The sequence below is a fragment of the Balaenoptera acutorostrata genome, chromosome 10 (genome assembly GCF_949987535.1).
Source record: "Balaenoptera acutorostrata chromosome 10, mBalAcu1.1, whole genome shotgun sequence".
Classification (NCBI taxonomy): Eukaryota; Metazoa; Chordata; class Mammalia; order Artiodactyla; family Balaenopteridae; genus Balaenoptera; species Balaenoptera acutorostrata.
In genome coordinates, this window is record NC_080073.1 from 102,388,677 (window position 1) to 102,402,221 (window position 13,545).

Genomic DNA, 13,545 nt, shown 5'->3' on the forward strand with positions numbered 1-13,545 from the left:
AAAAGGAGAAAAGTCATGCAAACTTGCTGTTTCTCATTTTGTCTGGACAGGAAGACATTTGCTAAATTTATTTCCCCTTTGGGATAAAGTGTGAAGTGTGACACTACCCACTGAGGACACCAAGATCACCTACATTCACTTCCTTTTCCTTGTTAAAATGTAAGTAAATAGTAATATTTTTTAAAAAATACAGACTCTTCTCATCTTTGATCAGAAAGTGCAATTAACAAAATGAAACTCCCAGTTACACTGTCTGACAAGAAGAACAGTCACTGGACTCATCCCTGAAAAGCTGTTTCAGAAGCAACCCAAACCAGCCTCTCAGACCTATTCTAAGATTTTCCTCCAGTTTGTGCTTGTGTGTTATGCGTGAGCTCTCCTTTAGGGAGGATGGAGCAGGAAGAAGGGAAGGGACCTGGTGTAAAACAATGTAGCCCATTGTTCCCGGTCAGAAAACACAAATCCACCTTAACGTTAAGGTGCATTTATGCACTAATTTAACCAGAAGCCAGCAGCCAGAATTAGTCAGTTCTACCTACCCCACGCCCGACCGTGGACCACACTAGAGCAGTAATCCAAACTGACCAACCTAAACCTTCTGATACTCAATCTCAGGGGCTGAAAGACAGGTTTAACAGTTTAAGGTCCATTTACAAAGCACACTTTCTTTATAAATACTTATAGTCCGTATATTTTCATTCTCTCCTCTGCTCCCTGACACCATCCTACACATCAGCTCCATCACTGCAAATTAAAAAATAATAATAATAACCATAATAAACAAAATAAAAATAAAAATCACTGGCCCCATTCTAGTACAATCTCCTCCAGCTGCAACCAGAGAGGAGTGGGAACCCAGATGAGGCCCCCAAATCACAGACATGAAAGGAAATCGTCATCTCCATTGACATGGCCAAGTGGACTCGCCTGGTGTTCCAGTTTTGAACACAAAGAGTTCAAATCTGCGGGTGGGAAGGAAGAAGCAGGGAACGGGGGTGCCTGCAGCGTTGCTTCCTGTGAGCCAGGCCCTCGGCACGCTTTCCGAGACTTCTCATCCCACACCCCCGGCTCTTAGGTGCGGAATAACTAGCAGTTCACAGTGAGAGTTTCACCTTGGTTTTGCATCAAAACCTCAGGAGGACCCCAAGCAGAGGGTGGACCGCTCAATGGGGACATGGGGAGAGGAGGGAAGACAACATTCAAAGTTACTGTGACTCATGGAGGGTCAATAAAGTTTAACTGACCAGTTTATCTTCGTCTTATCAAGCTGGCTCTCCTCACTGAGGAGCTGGTGCTGGCTGGGCCCAAGCGTGGGCAGGGTCACACCTCAAAGCCACCACCTCTGGGACAGATTGGAGCAACCTACAAAAACAAGAAAAGGTGACATTAAGAAGGAGCCCAGACCAGACAAGATCCTGTCTCTGTATCATTTTCTCCACTTATACCACTAGGAGTCACAAATTAAAGACAACAGCATTTCCCATCCCCTGCCTGCACTTATAAGCAAGCTTCCAGCAACTAGGTCAATTCCACCCGAGCAAGAGCAACTGGAATCGAGTGTGACGTGGATGGAAGGAACCCCCAAAGCATGCCCCAACAACATCGAGGGTGTCATCACGTGCAAATGGCCAAGACCAATGGCTCCAAGTGAAGCTTTGAGCATCTGAATGGCATGCTGACAGAAGATGCTGATGGACCGCCACTTTAAAAGGAAGAGAAGAAAAGACCACACTAAGTGCTATCAGAAACAGAAGGAGAAAAGAAAAGAGTTGAAAGTAAAACATATGGAACTAAACAGCCCCTTAAGTAAAGCAGTGACTATTACGCCTTTTCCTGAGTGATGGGGAAAATGTCCACAACAGTGCAAATAGGACCAAACGTGTACCTTTTCCTTTCTGTAGGGAAGATACAGAAAACTCCTCAAATTACACATGCCCTTCGAGAGTTTGAGAAAGTCTGCTCTGGGGTGCCAGGGGCCTCAAACCCCCAACCTGGGAAAAAGCTGTGTCTGGTCCTCTGCAAACTTAGAGAGACCTACAACACAGCATTTCCTAGAACTACACGTCAAGAGAAAATGCAAGAAATGTTTAACAAAAACCTAGAAGAATTAAAGAACAAACACCTAGAAGAATTAAACAACAAACAGAGATGAACAATACAATAACTGAAATGGAAACTGCACTAGAAGGAATCAACAGCAGAAAAACTGAGGCAGAAAAACGGATAAGTGACCTGGAAGACAGAAGGGTGGAATTCACTGCCACGGAACAGAATAAAGAAAAAAGAATGAAAAAAAATGAAAACATCCTAAGAGACCTCTGGGACAACATTAAACGCAACAACATTCGCATTATAGGGGTCCCAGAAGGAGAGGAGAGAGAGAAAGGACCTGAGAAAATATTTGAAGAGATTACATTCGAAAACTTCCCTAACATGGGAAAGGAAATAGCCACCCAAGTCCAGGAAGCACAGACAGTCCTAGGCAGGATAAACCCAAGGAGAAACATGCCGAGACACATAGTAACCAAATTGACATAAATTAAAGACAAAGAAAAATTACTGAAAGAAACAAGGGAAAAACGACAAATCACATACAAGGGAACTCCCGTAAGGTTAACAGCTGATTTCTCAGCAGAAACTCTACAAGCCAGAAGGGAATGGCACAATATATCTAAAGTAATGAAAGGGAAGAACCTACAACCAAGATTACTCTACCTGGCAAGGATCTCATTCAGATTCAATGGAGAAATCAAAAGCTTTACAGACAAGCAAAAGCTAAGAGAATTCAGCACCATCAAACCAGCTCTACAACAAATGCTAAAGGGACTTCTCTAAGTGGGAAACACAAGAGAAGAAAAGGACCTACAAAAACAAACCCATAACAATTAAGAAAATGGTAACAGGAACATACATATCGATAATTACCTTAAATGTAAATGGATTAAATGCTCCAACCAAAAGACACAGGCTCACTGAATGGATACAAAAACAAGACCCATATATATGCTGTCTACAAGAGACCCACTTCAGACCTAGGGACACATTGAGACGGAAAGTGAGGAGATGGAAAAAGATATTCCATGCAAATGGAAATCAAAAGAAAGCTGGAGTAGCAATACTCATATCAGATAAAATAGATTTTAAAATAAAGAATGTTACAAGAGACAAGTAAGGATACTACATAAAGATCAAGGGATCAATCCAAGAAGAAGATATAACAATTATTAATATATATGCACCCAACATAGGAGCACCTCAATACATAAGGCAACTGCTAACAGCTATAAAAGAGGAAATCGACAGTAACACAATACTAGTGGGGGACTCTAACACCTCACTTACACCAATGGACAGATCATCCAGACAGAAAATTAATAAGGAAACACAAGCTTTAAATGACAAAATAGACCAGATAGATTTAATTGATATTTATAGGACATTCCATGCCCAAACAGCAGATTACACTTTCTTCTCGAGTGCACAGGGAACATTCTCCAGGATAGATCACATCTTGGGTCACAAATCAAGCCTCAGTAAATTTAAGAAAACTGAAATCATATCAAGCATCTTTTCCGACCGCAATGCTATGAGATTAGAAATCAATTACAGAGAAAAAGACGTAAAAAACACAAACACATGGAGACTAAACAATACGTTACTAAATAACCAAGAGATCACTGAAGAAATCAAACAGGAAATCAAAAAATAGCTAGAGACAAATTACAAGGAAAACATGGCAATCCCAAACATATGGGATGCAGCAAAAGCAGTTCTAAGGGGGAAGTTTACAGCAATAGAAGCCTACCTCAAGAAACAAGAAAAATCTCAAATAAAGAATCGAACCTGACACCTAAAGGAACTAGAGAAAGAACAAACAAAACCCAAAGTTAGTAGAAGGAAAGAAATCATAAAGATCAGAGCAGAAATAAATGAAAAAGAAACAAAGAAAACAATAGCAAAGATCAATAAAACTAAAAGCTGGTTCTTTGAGAAGATAAACAAAATTGATAAACCTTTAGCCAAACTCATCAAGAAAAAGAGGGAGAGGATGCAAATCAATAAAATTAGAAATGAAAAAGGAGAAGTTACAACGGACACCGCAGAAATACAAAGCATCCTAAGAGACTACTACAAGCAACTCTATGCCAATAAAATGGACAACCTGGAAGAAATGGACAAATTCTTAGAAAGGTATAACTTTCCAAGGCTGAACCAGGAAGAAATAGAAAATATGAACAGACCAATCACAAATAATGAAATCAAAACTGTGATTAAAAATCTTCCAACAGGGCTTTCCTGGTGGCACAGTGGTTAAGAATCTGCCTGCCAATGCAGGGGACACAGGTTCGAGCCCTGGTCTGAGAAGATCCCACATGCCGCAGAGCAACTAAACCTGTGCGCAAAAACTACTGAGCCTGTGATCTAGAGCCCACGAGCCACAACTACTGAAGCCCGTGCGCCTAGAGCCCATGCTCCGCAACAAGAGAAGCCACTGCAATGAGAAGGCCACGCACCCCAATGAAGAGTAGCCCCTGCTCACCGCAACTAGAGAAAGCCCGCGCACAGCAACAAAGACCCAACACAGCCAAAAATAAATCAAAAAAATAAATAAATTTATATTAAAAAAAATCTTCCAACAAACAAAAGTCCAGGACCACATGGCTTCACCGGTGAATTCCATCAAACATTTAAAGAAGAGCTAACACCCATCCTTCTCAAACTCTTCCAAAAAATTGCGGAGGAAGGAACACTCCCAAACTCATTCTATGAGGCCACCATCACCCTGATACCAAAACCAGACAAAGATACTACAAAAAAAGAAAATTACAGACCAATATCACTGATGAATATAGATGCAAAAATCCTCAACAAAATACTAGCAAACAGAATCCAACAACACATTAAAAGGATCATACACCATGATCAAGTGGGATTTATCCTAGGGATACAAGGATTCTTCAATATATGCACATCAATCAATGTGATACACCATATTAACAAATTGAAGAAGAAAAACCATATGATGATCTCAATAGATGCAGAAAAAGCTTTTGACAAAATTCAACACCCATTTATGATAAAAACTCTCCAGTAAGTGGGCATAGAGGGAACCTACCTCAACATAATAAAGGCCATATACGACAAACCCACAGCAAACATCATTCTCAATGGTGAAGAACTGAAAACATTTCCTCTAACATTAGGAACAAGACAAGGATGTCCACTCTCACCACTATTATTCAACATAGTTTTGGAATTCCTAGCCACAGCAATCAGAGAAGAAAAATTAAAAAAAGGAATCCAAATTGGAAAAGAAGTAAAACTGTCACTGTTTGCAGATGACATGATACTATACATAGAGAATCCCAAAGATTCCACCAGAAAACTTCTGGAGCTAATCAATGAATTTGGTGAAGTTGCAGGATACAAAATTAATGCTCAGAAATCTCGTGCATTCCTATACACTAACAACGGAAGATCAGAAAGAGAAATTAAGGAAAGAATCCCATTCACCATTGCAACAAAAAGAATAAAATACCTAGGAATAAACCTACCTAAGGAGGTAAAAAGACCTGTTCTCAGAAAACTATAGGACACTGATGAAAGAAATCAAAGATGACACAAACAGATGGAGAAATATACCATGTTCTTGAATTGGAAGAATCAATAGTGTGAAGGTGACTATACTACCCAAAGCAATCTACAGATTCAGTGCAATCCCTATCAAATTACCAATGGCATTTTTTACAGAACCAGAACAAAAAATCTTAAAGTTTGTATGGAGACACAAAAGACCCAGAAGAGCCAAAGCAGTCTTGAGGGAAAAAAACGGAGCTGGAGGAATCAGACTCCCTGACTTCAGACTATACTACAAAGCTACAGTAATCAAGACAATATGACACTGGCACAAAAACAGAAATATAGATCAGTGGAACAGGCTAGAAAGCCCAGAGATAAACCCACGGACCTATGGTCAACTAATCTATGACAAAGGAGGCAAGGATATACAATGGAGAAAAGACAGTCTCTTCAATAAGTGTTGCTGGGAAAACTGGACAGCAACATGTAAAAGAATGAAATTAGAACACTCCCTAACACCATACACAAAAATAAACTCAAAATGGATTAGAGACCTAAATGAAAGACAGAACACTACAAAACTCTTAGAGGAAAACACAGGAAGAACACTCTTTGACATAAATCACAGCAAGATTTTTTTTGATCCACCTCCCAGAGTAATGAAAATAAAAACAAAAATAAACAAATGGGACCTAATGAAACTTAAAAGCTTTTGCAAAGCAAAGGGAAGTACAAACAAGACGAAAAGACAACCCTCAGAATGGGAGAAAGTATTTGCAAACGAATCAACGGACAAAGGATTAATCTCCAAAATACATAAACAGCTCATGCAGCTCAATATTAAAAAAACAAACAACCCAATCAAAAAATGGGCAGAAGACCTAAACAGACATTTCTCCAAAGAAGACATACAGATGGCCAAGAAGCACATGAAAAGCACTGCAACATCCCTGATTATTAGAGAAATGCAAGTCAAAACTACAATGAGGTATCACCTCACACCAGTGAGAATGGGCATCATAAGAAAAATCTACAAACCACAAATGCTGGAGAGGGTGTGGAGAAAAGGGAACCCTCTTGCACTGTTGGTGGGAATATAAATTGATACAGCCACTATGGAGAACAGTATGGAGGTTCCTTAAAAAACTAAAAATAGAACTACCACACGACCCAGCAATCCCACTACTGGGCATATACCCTGAGAAAACCATAATTCAAAAAGAGTCATGTACCACAATGTTCACTGCAGCTCTATTTACAATAGCCAGGACATGGAAGCAACCTAAGTGTCCATCGACAGATGAATGGATAAAGAAGATGTGGCACATATATACAATGGAATATTACTCAGCCATAAAAAGGAACGAAATTGAGTTATTTGTAGTGAGGTGGATGGACCTGGAGTCTGTCATACAGAGTGAAGTAAGTCAGAAAGAAAAAAACATATACCGTACGCTAACACATATACATGGAATCTAAAGAAAAAACAATGGTTCTGAAGAACCCAGGGGCAGGACAGGAATAAAGATGCAGGCGTAGAGAATGGACTTGAGGACACGGGGAGGGGGAAGGGAAAGCTGGGATGAAGTGAGAGAGTGGCATGGACATATATACACTACCAAATGTAAAATAGATAGCTAGTGGGAAGCAGCCACATAGCACAGGGAGATCAGCTCGGTGCTTTGTGTCCACCTAGAGGGGTGGGATAAGGGAGGGTGGGAGGGAGGGAGACGTAAGAGGGAAGAAACATGGGGATACATGTATGTGTATAGCTGATTCACTTTGTTATAAAGCAGAAACTAACACACCATTGTAAAGCAATTATACTCCAATAAAGTTGTAAAAAAAAAAAAAAGACACATGCACCCCAATGTTCATTGCAGCACTATTTACAATAGCCAGGTCATGGAAGCAACCTAAATGCCCATCGACAGACGAATGGATAAAGAAGATGTGGTACATATATACAGTGGAATATTACTCAGCCATAAAAAGGAATGAAATTAGGTCATTTGTAGAGACGTGGATGGATCTAGAGACTGTCATACAGAGTGAAGTTAAGTCAGAAAGAGAAAAACAAATATCGTATATTAACGCATATATGTGGAACCTAGAAAAATGGTACAGATGAACTGGTTTGCATAGCAGAAATAGAGACACAGATGTAGAGAACAAACGTATGGACACCAAGGGGGGAAAGTGGCGAGGGGGAGGGGTGGTGGTGGTGGGATGAGTTTGGAGATTGGGATTGACATATATACACTAATAGGCATCAAATAGATAACTAATAAGAATCTGCTATATAAAAAAATAAAATAAAATTCAAAAATTCAGAACTACACCTCCAGCCCATTCTGTCTCTGAAACAGCCTCCGAAGAGCGCAAAACTGGAGAGAGTAAAGAAGTAAAGTGACTGCCACACGGAGAAAAACTTGTCCCTTTTGGAGTGTGTGCAGAAAAGCTGCCCGCTACGTCCCGCGCCCGGTTACCATCCTGAATCTTACCCTGTCCATACAGGTACTGAGCACCTAAGGCGGGCAGGCTCCCCCCCGGGCCGGGTCTGCTGGCGCTGAGAAAGCTGCACCAGCCCTTCCTGTCAGAAGCAGCTCCTCAGTGATTTCTGACACCCCAGCAGCTTCTCTCTCTTCACACCTCACTGCTTCAGTTCTCCTTCCTTTCTTTGTGTCTTTCTCTTTTGAAAAGTTCTTTGGATTTTGAACAAAGTATCCAGAAGCAAGGAATAACTCACAGGGACAGCCCCAGAAAGGCCAGAGACACCACCACCACCACCCCGCCCCCGCCTTTAACTTGGAGGAACCCTTATTACTACCCCAGCAATTCCCGATGTTTCTTGTGGGCAAGACCCTCCTTGAGGATCTGATGAAAATTACGGACCCTCCCACAGATAAAAGGACATACTCTACACCCAACATTTTCCTTCAGTATCAAGGGGGTCAGGGGCCCCAGAAACTCATCCGGGATAAGTAGGATAAGAATCCAGGTTTTACTTGATATATAACCCACCTTCCTTGAAACTGTGAATCAAGACCATTTTACTAAAATTCCCATGAGGTTTCAGAAACGCACAAAGAAAACATCCTTTCAGATCATCCCCACCCATCTAAATTTAAAGACGCCTAAGGTGAAATTGTACAGTTTAAAAAAAAAAAGCAAGCAAAGTTTCCTTATGTTGTTATTCATTTTTATATTAATGGCAAATATTAAGAAGAAAGTCCAGAGAAGAATAGCTCCATGGTTTTTTCCTAGAAACTGCCAAGATCTACAAATAAGCAAAGTGAACTATAGTTCTATACATAATGAATAAAAACACAATCAGAGAGACAAGTCTCTGGAATTAAGATTTTCCAGAATATAACTAAGACTCTCATTAAAATATGGACCCACTCCCTCCCCTCACTTAAAAAAGATACTTTAAAAAGTCCAGGGGCTTCCCTGGTGGCGCAGTGGTTGAGAATCTGCCTGCTAATGCAGGGGACACGGGTTCGAGCCCTGGTCTGGGAAGATCCCACATGCCGTGGAGCAGCTAGGCCCGTGAGCCAATTACTGAGCCTGCGCGTCTGGAGCCTGTGCTCCGCAACAAGAGAGGCCGTGATAGTGAGAGGCCCGCGCACCGCGATGAAGAGTGGCCCCGCTTGCCCCAACTAGAGAAAGCCGTCGCACAGAAACGAAGACCCGACACAGCCATAAATAAATTAAAAAAAAAAAAAAAAAAAGTCCACCAAGTAACCTCCTCAGTAACCTCCTCAATCCACAAGGGGAACCAAGGAGAGGAGAGGGCCAACCTGACAGACTTGACCCTGAAACTTCCATCCTCTGATCTTGGATGTAAATGATCTGAATATCAAGAATGTCTTGCGATTAAGCTGAGTAACAAGAGTCACTACCCCGTTTGTTTTGGGTTCCACCAGTCCTGAGGGATTCACAGAACTCAGAGAGTGGAAACGTACAGGACAGTTCTTGGAAGTAAATTCAAGATACCCCTTAGCTCTATCACCACCACCTCAAAAAAAGAGAAAAGAGAAGAGAAGAGAAGGGAAAAGGACCCATGAGGAGAGGCTGTACCCTGGAGACAGAACCTCCAGGAAGCTGGAGCGGGGGGCGGGTGGGGGGGTCCCGGGCTCCTGAGGGAGGCTACTGCATTTCTGGATTTTCATTCCCACACCGGCTTTGCCCAGATCTGATGGAAGCAGGATGGCCTGAAGAGGGCAGAGGTCCCTCTGTGAGGATGATGGGGAGGGCAGGCCAGCCCCAGCCCCAGAGGAGATAAGGGACAATGCTATGCGAAGCCAGAAAGAAAAGATTAAGGATCCTGTCTCCAGGTCAATGAGATAGCAAAGAAGAGATGAAAGATAAAAGGGAAGATGGTCTAGAAACAAAGCTGCCCAGCTTGTGAAAACCCGCAGGGTTCTTGAAGTGAAATCTAAAATCTGTCCTAACGCCCCCAGGAAAAAGCCTGGATGCCTAGGATGACAGGAGAAGCCCGCAAGCCAGACGGTGAGGAGCTTTGCAACACCGAACCAGGACAGAGGCGGTGCGGAGCCTACACAGACGTCCACAAATACCTGGGATGGTTGATCCCCTGATTGGAGCAGCCGGTTCGGGCCAACCCAGGACCGGCTAACAGAGAGCGAGTTTAGAGGAGTTCCGATACTAAAATGTTCCGGGCTACTCGGGGGCTTAACAGGCAGCAAGGACCTCTCTTAGGATGGGCTGACAGATGTGGGAAGTCTTGGCTAGGCTGGGGACGAAACCCCAGCAGACCAGTGTGCACCACGGCCATGCCTGCAGAGCTCGGGGCAAAACTGTCTCCTCTAACCAGGACGGCCTCGCGTGTGCTCTGAAGGCTGACAGCTGTGACGACGGCTCTTGAGTTCCAGGAAGTTGATGTGTTTCTTGGCTGAGAGTTCAGTCTATGCCTTGGGTAGGGCGGCAACCCATGCACGGCCCCTTCCCCCTCGCTGGCACGGGCTTTGCTCAAAGGGAGCCTTGGAGTGTCACGTAGAGCATTCGAGCGGTACAGCAGGGCACCATGAGCTGCCCCAGCCAGCCCTGGATCCTACCCACAGGGGGAGCGCGGATGCACCCCTCGGCACCGGCCACGTGCAAGAGAGCAGAGCCGGGAGGTGCGGGGAGGGTGGCAACCCTGGGTCCCACGGCCGTGTGTGCGGCCCCCAGGTGGTCTTCTGGGCTCTGCCTCCACAACATGCCGCCTCTGGACGGAGGACTTGCTGACCCACGTTCACAGTGCTCCGTGCTCTGGCCTCAGTTTTCCTCTGGCCTTCTTGCCCACCGGCCCTCACACTCTCTGTTCAGTTTCTTCCCCCAGAACATACACCTGCACCCCTCCCCTGATCCCATCCCTCAGGGGCCACTGTTCACATGAAGCCTCCCAGATTCCCACCAGCCGAAGGCTCTCTGTTCCAAACTCTACCTCTGCAACACTCGCACTGAAAGACTAGAATGAAGACGAATGATGAGAGCGGCTAACACTTTCTGAACACCGTCTGCCACAAGCTAAGTGCATCATCTTACTCGATCCCTGTAACCACCACCCTGTGAGGGTTAGTCCCACTGCAGAGCCCCCAGGACCACGGTGGGAGAGCAAAGCGAATCCAGATTCTAAACTCTGTTCAGTTTCTGCTGGACATTTCCAACTCCTAGCGCAGGGCTTGAGGGAACAGACGCGCTCCCTCTGTCACATTCTCGGACTTCTAACGATGGTCTTCTCTGAGTCACCTCTGCCCCTCCAGCGCGCGGCTCGCCATTTCCGCCTGTTTCTAGGCAGGAAGAAGGTGCTCTCTGCTCCCACCCTCACCTCTGGCAGGAGCACGACTGGACTCCCACCCCAGACTAGCAAGTTCGCTGCACGGAGTCTGCGTCCACGCACGGCCCCTGCTGTGAAAAGGGATGGGGGTCCACGTTGTACCCCCTGCGGTTCTCCAAGCAGGCAACTGGAAGGAAGCCGCCAGGCTCCTGAAATCCCAAACATCCCAGTCCTGTCGGAGAGGCTGGATCCCACTGACCCACTGACGGGAGCTCGAGCTCAGAAGTGACCTGAGTCCTCCGGGGCCTTCCGCTTCCACACGAATCGATCGCAAACCCGGAGTCCACGCTCTGGGGTCCTCTCCTGGGGTGTGGAGGAGACGCGTGTGTAGCAAGTTCTGGGGGGCAGGAGATGGGGAGCACAGATGGTGGAGAGTGAGTCGCAGAACTGCACAGATCAAAATTAAGCAAACACCATGCGAAGGTTGGAGTCTTGCCTACAAGAAATGGGGGACAAAAAGGGCTCCGTGCCGGGGAGCCCCACAGGGCCCTGCTCAGCATCAGAAGGAAACCTTACAGTCTCATCTACTCAGTGAGAGGTTAACTACTACTGACCCTCGCTCCAGCACGGCCACCCCCGAGTCGTCCCGTCCAGCGGCATCACAGACCTTGCTTTAGAAATGCAGTCTCAATAAATGTGAGTCAGTCATGACGCTGTACGCCTTAAACCAACACAGTGCTGTACGTCAATTATACCTCGATTAAACTGAGAGAAAGAAGAAATGCAGGTTCTCGGGCGCCACCCAGAACTGCTGCATCAGAAACTCCCCTGGGGGCGGGCCCTGGAGTCTGCTTGTTGGCTCTCAGGGGATTAGATCCAGCTTCGAGGACCAGTGCTTTACATAGAACTCTGGAAGAAGGGTGATACAAAACCAAGGATCTCCCTGAAAAACGTTCCTTCTATGAGGATTTGGAAGAAGCCGCTGGCTTATCATACTCCCAGGAGCAAAAATCAAGGCACTGGAGCAGAGACTCAGACCCCAGTTCTAACTTTAGCTTTATTTACCACAAAGAAATTTTAAAATATATATATTAAAACAATAAGGGCGGAGGGAGAGGGATAAATCTATGTGGGGCTATTTTAGCTTCCTCAGGAGCGGGCACGTGTGGGACGTGAGCTTCAGACAGGGCAGAGACAGCCTGCAGTGCACAGAAGGCAGAACCACTCAGCCTGGGCCCCCCCCCAGGCAGCTCTGGATCCTCAAAGCCCCCTCTCCAGCATTCAGCAAACCTGTGTCACTCACAGAAAAGCTCCTTCCAGGGTGCTGAGGGATGGTCTCCAAAGCTGAGGCCTTCAGCCGGGATCTCCGGTGGCCCTGGACACCCTCACGGTCCCCCCAGGTCCCTCCCCTTCTCTGCTGCTCCTGGCAGTAAATGCGCTGCAGGGGTGGGAAGGCAACCCCAGAGCTCCCCCAGCCTCAGAACTAGCTCACCGGTCTACTGCGCGGTTTCTCTCTTAATGCGACCCACGGTGGAGGGAGAAAAATGGAACGGAGACTGTTCCTACAGCCTAGAGCGGCTGCCCCTTCCTGCTCAGGCTTCAGGGGCCCCAGCGGGTACCAGGAATAACACAGGCTGCTGATGCTACCTTTCGAAAGGAACGTCCAGTGTCTTCACGTAAAGGAACACTCTAATATTCAGTAAAGTGTGTGGGGAAGGGGTGCCTTAAGGGAGAGGGACAGTCTCTCTTTAAAAAATAAAAAACCACTTGGACATTTTAATTGCTCCATTACCTACAACCTCAGCAGGGAGGCGAGTGCCGACCGGGAAGACAGGGTTCTTGCTCACCAGGCCTATCTACGTGAGTCAGGGTAAATTCACTACTTAAAATAGGAACTGCTGGAAAGGTGGGGAGGTCTCCTGGTACACGCTGGACGAAACCGTCCTGCGGCCCTCACTCTCCTTCCTGCATCCCTCTGCGAGGGCTCTTGGCTTCTCTGGAGGGAGGAAACGGGGCCAGGTCCCAATTACATGCTTTCCTGCGAAGAGCTGACTCCACCCCTGCAGCTCTGCCCCCCACCGCTACCCCGCCCCACCGGGATCTCATCTCACTGCTGCCAGACTTGGAGCCTCAGCTTCGGCAGCTGCCACCCGGCAACCATTTGTTCTCAGTGTCCTCTC

At 45.5% G+C, this 13,545-nt stretch overlaps 1 protein-coding gene across 7 annotated transcripts in view; it reads right to left on the minus strand.

Moving 5' to 3' along the window:
- RREB1 (ras responsive element binding protein 1) overlaps window positions 1-13,545 on the minus strand; it is a 129,070-nt gene that overhangs the window by 62,051 nt on the left and 53,474 nt on the right. For all 7 annotated transcript variants that reach the window (XM_057554841.1, XM_057554835.1, XM_057554838.1 and 4 more), the window contains one exon: window positions 1,245-1,362. The gene's annotated coding sequence lies outside the window, so the exon portion shown is untranslated. The remainder of the gene's footprint in view (window positions 1-1,244; window positions 1,363-13,545) is intronic.